The sequence below is a fragment of the Aristolochia californica genome, unplaced genomic scaffold, assembly GCF_029961685.1.
Source record: "Aristolochia californica isolate CCGP_79_NKW_82.1479 unplaced genomic scaffold, dmAriCali1.0.hap1 SCAF_14, whole genome shotgun sequence".
Lineage (NCBI taxonomy): Eukaryota > Viridiplantae > Streptophyta > Magnoliopsida > Piperales > Aristolochiaceae > Aristolochia > Aristolochia californica.
Window position 1 is genome coordinate 22,434,411 of NW_027181815.1, and position 7,951 is coordinate 22,442,361.

Sequence of the window (7,951 nt, forward strand, 5' to 3'; positions counted from 1 at the left end):
CCTGGCCTTCCCTCGCACACACACATCCGAATAGAAGTCCCTCTTCTGGAAATTGGGACCAACGTGCATACCTCATGGCACACACCCCCAAGGCACGCACACCGAAGTTGTTTGACATTTGACGCACCAGCTAAGACCTCCTTCTGCACAAATGAGAAGGTTTTTCTCTATGCACAAGTCGAGTAAGTTCACGTAACCTGAGAAATTAAATTTTTGAGCCACTGCGGGGTACTAACAGTTTATTATCTTCATGGGTTGTTTCTCGTATCACAACTCCTCATTAAGGAGAATTATAGAACATAGACACATTCCATGACTATGGCTTTAACAATAAAAAACAAATATGATTTTGTTGATGGCACACTAAAGCGACTAGATATCAATGATGAATTACAACAGTAAATTCATTGTGACAACCTCGTTAAATCCTGGATATTGAGTTCAATTTCCAAGGATATTGCGACAAGTGTGTTCTATTGTGATAGAGCACAAACAATTTGGAATGAACTATACGAATGCTTTTCTCAGGTAAACAATGTTCAATTATTTCATATCGAGAATAAGATCCATGATTGTGTATAGCAAAATATGTTTGTTAGCTCCTATTTCACCAAGCTCAAAGGATTGTGGAACAAGAGAGACACAAAAAATTGACAAAATTTTCGTGGGATTAACTGAATCCTTTACTACAGTACGTGGATAGATATTGACCATGGACCCTTTGCCTAAGATTGGCAAGGTTTATTGCCTCGTGCTCAAGCATGAATGAAAGAAAGTATCTGATAAAAGAAGCATAGTTCAACCAGAGGCAGCAACCTTTGTAGTTAGAAATTCCAACAAGAAAAGTGCCTATACAAAATGTAACAAATAAGGTCACAACGCTACAAATTGTTTGGCACATTTGAAGTGCACTTATTGAGAATGGAAGGGTCACACAATTGTTTTTTGTCAAAAACTCAAGAATGCAAAATCAACTAAGCACACAGAGAAAAAGAACATCTCCAACTCCTTCCCTTTTACTCAAGAGCAATGCCAACAAATTTTGCACATGCTCAACAATAACAAGTCATCTATGACAAATCATGTGGGCAACTCCTCAACCCATGACGAGACAAACTTTCAGGTAAAGCCCTCTACTTCTCCTCTCAAATTAAGCAAGCCACATGGATCCTCGATAGTGGAGCCACTGATCATATTGTGTGTTGTTCTGCATTGCTTATATCTTGGAAAATTCTTACAAACAAAACTGTGGAATTACCAGATGTTTCTCATGCCAATGTTACTCATATTGGTCAATTGGTTTTCTCTCCTAGTTTGGTTCTTCATAATGTTATTTGTATCCCAATTTTTCAATTAAACTTCATTTCCATTAGCAAATGTACTTCTCATTCTCTTTGCATCACCGTATTCCTTACCCATTTTTGTGTCATATAGGACCTACACTCGGGGAAGATGATTGGGATGAGAACTGAACAGAAGGGTCTCAACTACCTTGATCACCCACAAAAATCATCTTGTTGTTCATTCCATTCTCCATCTGGTATTTAGCATCAACGTCTCAAACATCCTTCAAATAAAGTATATGTTTCATTTCCTTTTAAAAACTCTTGTAGTTCAAATAATTGTATGGTTTGCCCATTAGCTAAACCCAATTTAGTATGGTAGAAACCTATTGAGCATATGGCTCATATAATAAGGTTGGGGGGGGGGGGGGGGGGGTTATAATTGTATAGGGGTATTTGTGTCTTTTTAACACAAATACCTCTAGGGTTTAATATTATATAAGGATTATGTAACCTGATTATCATTAGTGAAGAATTAACCCTGTCGATCGGGTGGATGTAGGCACAGCCGAACCACCATAAATTTGTCTTGTCCGTTCTTATTTTACGTTCTTCCTACAACAAAACCGAATTTTCTTCCAAGGTGAAAGTTGTATGTAGTGATAATGACTTTGAATTTATTCTTGTGACCTACTACTTGTCCAAAGGCATTGTCCACCAAACAAGTTGTGTTCACACCTCACAACAAAATGGGGTAGCGGAACACAAACATCGACACCTACTAAACATGGCCCGAGCCTTGCTTTTCGAAGCCCATCTTCCTAAAAGATTTTGGGAGGATGCCATTTTCATTGCCGCTTATCTCATAAATCGGACACTTGCCCCAGTTTTGCAAGGTAAAATACCTTTTGAACAATTAATTTATACTGTACCCACTTACTCACATACACGAGTATTTGGATGTTTATGTTTTGTCTCCACTCATGCCCATAAGCCATCCAAATTTGACGCATATGCAATCCATTGCATTTTTCTTGGGTATCCTTATGGACAAAAAGGATATAGATTATAAGATCTTGAACTACATAGAGTGTTTGTCTCCCAAGATGTTACTTTCTTTGAACAAAAATTCCTTTTTAAACACATTTCCGTTGCCAATAAGAGTCCCATGTTTCCTCCTCCCATAACATCTGTCTTTTATGATGACCCCATACTAGACACACCTACTCAGTCAAAAAGTCTTGAGATTACAAATGTTGATAATGTTTCTTCGCCCCACATACCTTCTTCCACTCCCATGCCTCCCCCTACTCGTCGCCTCTCTACCAGACCAATTAAGCGACCTAGCTTCCTTCAAAATTTTCATATGGAAATGACCATACTATCAAGACCTGAAGATTCCTCTGCCTCCAACAAGGTGACCACATTAGGTACACCTTATGCTCTCTCTCAGATTGTATTGAGTCTATCACGATTCCATAACTCACGAGGTAGAGGCCATTGAGGGTGGGAGACAACAAAAACTCACCAAATTCCAAAAAGACCCAAGCGGAAAGCTCACCAGAAGAAACCTCAATGAATTTAGTTCCTCTTACCAGGGAGTTTGGGCTGATGAAGAAGTTTTCCCCGAGGAGTTCCTACGGATTGTCGTCTGCCCAGATGAGTTCTCCGAAGATACTTGCCATGCTTTCCAGGGTGTGCTTGCATCGAAGTTCTGTCAAGATGCCACACGCAGTTGTTGTGGACTCAATAGCACACCGAGTCACCCAAAGGAGGAGACAATGACTTAACGAGTTCATTAGTTTTATAATTCATATTTTATATTACTTTAAGTATGATTTTTCATTAAGTATGTAAGGATTATGGACGTAGGGGTAGAATGGGTATTTTTAGCCCTAAAACATTTATGACATCAAACCCTATTTAAAGGGTAAGGAAATAGAGAAAAGGTAAGCATTGATTATTAGGTTAAACAGGCTTGGAGCTCTCCTTGATGAGCTCTAGGGTTGAGGTCTCCCTTGATGATCTCGAGCTTAGGTTTTTCCAAGAATTGTCATAGCTTTTCATCATTCTTGAATTGTTCTCCATTGGTTTACATCGAGGAAGGGAAGGGAAGTTCTTGTCCCTTTTCTAAGCTCAAAGAGAGGGTTCCTCCTCTTTCTCATCAAAGGTAGCCATAGAAGGATCAAACCCTTCTTACCAAGCAGAAAGTGAGGATTCCAATCCTCATCTCACGAGCAGCTTTGGTGCAAGGTGGAAGGCTTTAACAATAGAAAGAAGAAGGAAAGATCCTATCATTCTTGTCCTAAAAGTTATACAAGACAGAAGCTTTTCAGCCCTATCCCGAGCAGCAGCCAAGAGGGCCACAAACCCTCTTGCCGTGATCAAGAAAAGAGAAGTTCTTCCCTTGCCTGTCCAGCACAATCGTTAGGGTAACCTACCCTATCCAGCAACACGTTGGCATCATCAAAGAGGGTGCTTTCCTCTTGGCCGAGCACTGATCAAGAGAAGGGTGTCACCTACAGACCTTGATGAGAGTAGTACTTCAACCATAAGTGTTGGAGTCTCAAGTCCCACGTCGTGTTACACGATCCATGATGAGGGACCGTAATAACTTGCTATCAGAGCAGGGTAACATTGGGGATACATCCAATAATGAAGAGTTTCAAATCAGAATGTCAAAGATGGAAGATAACCTGGATGCAACACAACCACTATTGGGAAAAATACCTGGGTTGGAAGTGGAAATTAAACTGATATCTAGCATGTTGGCTGCTGTATTGGCAGAGAGGCAGCCTAATATAGAGGCAAGAGAGATGACTCACTCACACAACCCAAGAGAGGGGCAATTGGCAAGGCGCACTGCTATCTAGGCACCACAGAGAGGAAGCACAATACCAAGGTATACAAAATTTGACTTTCCTACCTTTACTGGGTCAGATTATCCCTTAATTTGGTTACATAGATGCGAGATTTTTTTTTAAATCAAGGGACAACTGAGTATGATAAGGTGCAACTTGCCTCTTTCCAAATGTTAGAGGAGGCTCAGCTTTGGTTCCACCAAGTGGAACTAGAAAAAGTGGTATTGGAGTTTTGGCACTTCTTGTTTCAACAACCACAGAGGACTGCAAAATACAAATAAGTATCAGCATATCACAATTGTTGTTATAATTTATTTAGTCAATATAAATATAATATTTCACATGTTATAAGAACTATAAGATGTTACTGAGATTTGTTGAATTATATGTAAAGAATGTTCCGGTCTTTTTACCTTACAATATCCTAATTACGAGATATAGGGAGTTGAATATAGAGGGGTATGGTTAAATTTTACCTTAAGTTTTCGGGTGCTTGTGGAGAGAGGGTGGCGTTGCTCCCCTCCTATCCCCGATATGAAAATCAAATTTCAAGCTCCTTCCAGTATCCAGAGATGCTACCTTGTTTCACAAGGGCAATGGAAGGACCCTCTTTTGCTCTTTGGCTGATTCATGGAGAGAGAAGTCGTGGAGTCTCCCGTTTCGCTGGGGACTAAATAATGAGGAATCATTGGCTTTTTGCTCTCTCCTTACCCGACTCAGCAATTCTATTATCTGGGAGCATTTAGTTGATAAGCTGATTTGGAAGCCAAACATTAATGATCGATTCACTGTTACTTCTGCTTACTCTCATATCAAAAAGCAAAACTACAATATACATGAGCACAAGGCAAATCTGGCTTGGAAATTCTCAACGCCAAGCAAAATCAAAACTTTTGTGTGGTTGGCCATCAGAGAACAAATTCTTACTTCTGAAAATCTTCATAGAAGAGGCTTCACCGCCCCTGATATTTCTTGTCCCCTCTGTGGTGAGTGCGATGAGATAGTTCAACATATTCTCTTACACTGTGGATTTTCATGACAAATTTGGATGAAGATTTTTCAGAAGATTGGGCTCCAAGTTGGGCTACATCAAGACCTCTTCAGCACATTTGAGATGGTTAAAGGGATTCACCTTCTTCGGCTGGGTAAGTTAATACTTTCGGCCTGTCTTGCGCATGTTCCATGGTGCATTTGGCTCGAGTGAAATAACCGGAGATTCAACTCAAAAGCTTGCACCCCGGGCAATACGGCTTCTCATGTCGTTGGCCTCATCTCGAGCTGGCTTCATACAAGGAAGGAAGTTGCCGCTCTATCGAGTGTTTCCCTTCGGGAAAATAGGAGTTTGATCGCCTATATGCCTGGCCCTTGCAGAACTCCGAGTATGGCCATCTGGGATCCTCCCCCTTGCGACTGCATTATGTTCAATTTTGATGGTAGTGCTATTGGCTATCTTGGGCCGGCTAGAGCAGGCGATGTTTTCAAAAGTCACAATGAAGACCCTATTCTTTCTTATGTTGGTTCGGTGGGCATTGCCGATTCTAATACTGTTGAAGTTAGTGCTCTTTTATTTGGCCTCAAAATCTTCAAGGATCGTCTCCATGGCAAGTTAATCACTAAAGGCGACTCGACAATTATTATTAGTTGGTCTTCCAAAGACTACTCCCCCCTTGGCACCACTGGCCCATCACAGATAGTATTGCTGACATTGTATCTTCTATCCATTGTAATTGGAATCTCATTCCTAGATCAACCAAAATTCGGAACTTCCCAACAATCTCTCATTGTTTGGGAAGGCTACCCCCCTTGTAAATTGCTCTTTTCAACTTTTGTCTTATTAAAAATCAGAATCATTTCAAAAAATAAAAAAATAACATAGAGGGGTATGTCTGCCAATATACCTTTTTTCACTTAAGTGATATTTAATAGAAGACAACAATTTTTGACCTCTCAACTAATGTTGGGTTTATCTCTCTCTCCTCTCTCCTATCTCACTTTTTAATTATTAACTTTTACATAGTACCAGAGCATTGAGATACTGTAGTAGAGGAATTCCAGCCATTTCTACTCTTTTAAGTCTATGAGTTCTCCTAAGGGAATTTTTAAAAAAATTCTACTAATTGGAGTTACGAGATAGGTCTCCCCTTCTTCATCTATCTCATAATCCTAGAACTGATGGATTGTGTAGCCAATTGGACAGTTTATTTGATTTTTGTGCCCTAGTTGTTTAGATCATTTCCCAATTTTTTTTCCTACATCATCATCCAGGTTATTGACATCATCAAGTTTACTCTTTGTTTTGCCTAATCTGAGTTGAATCCTTGCCTTTAAGTGATTGACTACATTTTAGTGTCTTCCATTGAGGTTCTTATGCCCTAATTCCAATATGTGAGTGCCCCACCTTGTCTACGCTGGCAAATTACTTGGTGTTTTAGTTTGGTTGTTGTATGGACTTGTTCTAGGTTTGTGTGTGGATTGAATAGCTTGGTGAAAGTCATGCTTGATTCAAGTGAAGTTATCACCCTAGTCAGGGATTCTGTAAGTTTTGAAGGAAAGGATACTCAGATTACTTCTAAGAAGCTAGATAAACAAAATTACTTGAGTTGATCCAAGTTTGTCCTGTTAAGCTGTGGAGCCTAATTAATGCCCTACGTTGAGTCGGTAGATGGATCAACCTTCGTGGTCCATGATATATTAATTGTTGTTTCATTAAGGGCAGTTTGGGAATTTCACTTTTGTAAAGCGGTTGCCCCTCTCTTTATATGAGGGGGGGGGGGGGGGGGGGGGGGGGGGGGGGGGGGGGAGAGGGGAGGCGCTATTTGGGTTTTATGATTATCATCATCAAGAAGGAGTTGGAGTTGCAACTTGTTACACTGTGGGATCCACCATGAGGACTTGGGACACCAAGAAGAGTCATCACCCAAGCAAGCACCAGGTAAGGAATTAAGAAGCACAAGTTGAATTGAGTTAGAAGACTTGAAGATCAAGTGAAACCCACAAATATCTCACGAGCTGGCAACCTTATCAAGGTAAGCTGGAAGATCATCAGGGACCCACAAGGATAAGGCCACAAGCTGGCCTCCTCCCTTAATTCACGTGAATGAAGAAAGAGTTCTAGTTCAACTCTTATTAGTCTTCTAGAAGATTAGTTTGAATAGACTCGTCTTAGAGAGTTAGAGTTGGAATGTAATTAGGATTGAAGGAAAATTGTATAAGAACTCTACCTCTTCCTCTGCTATAAATAGAGGTATTGTAATTCGGAATTCATCAACTTACACATCTCAATCTCGAGTTACTCTCTCTCTCTCTCTCTCTCTTTGCTTGGTGCAACCTCTCCTTTCTCTTTTATTTTTTCTTCTCTCTACCCGAGAGCTCTTCTTCCCTTTTCTTCTTTTTTCTTTCTTCTTTCTCTTGCTCGAAATTATGGAAAAGAGATTATAAATTCAACATGGTATCAGAGCATTATATTTAGGATCTCTCGTCAAAGGAATGCTCTATAGAAGTGATGATCAACACCATTCAAAGAAGGCTCTTTTATGAAGGAAGAACACAAGCCGAGAGATAAGTGTTCAATTTTTTTTTCTTTTCATGTTACTAGTTTTCGAATTTAGAAGATGATTTAAGGATGAGTATGTTAATTCTTTTATCTTATTATATTATGGATATGCATGCCTCTCTATCTAGAAGGAACTATCAAAACAATTTTGTTGGTTTGGAAATTCTGTTTACTGAGACCAGTCCATGAAAAGATGGTTGGAATTTTTTTTTTCATGGGATAAGAGTTCCCTGATATATAAGATTGTTATTGAG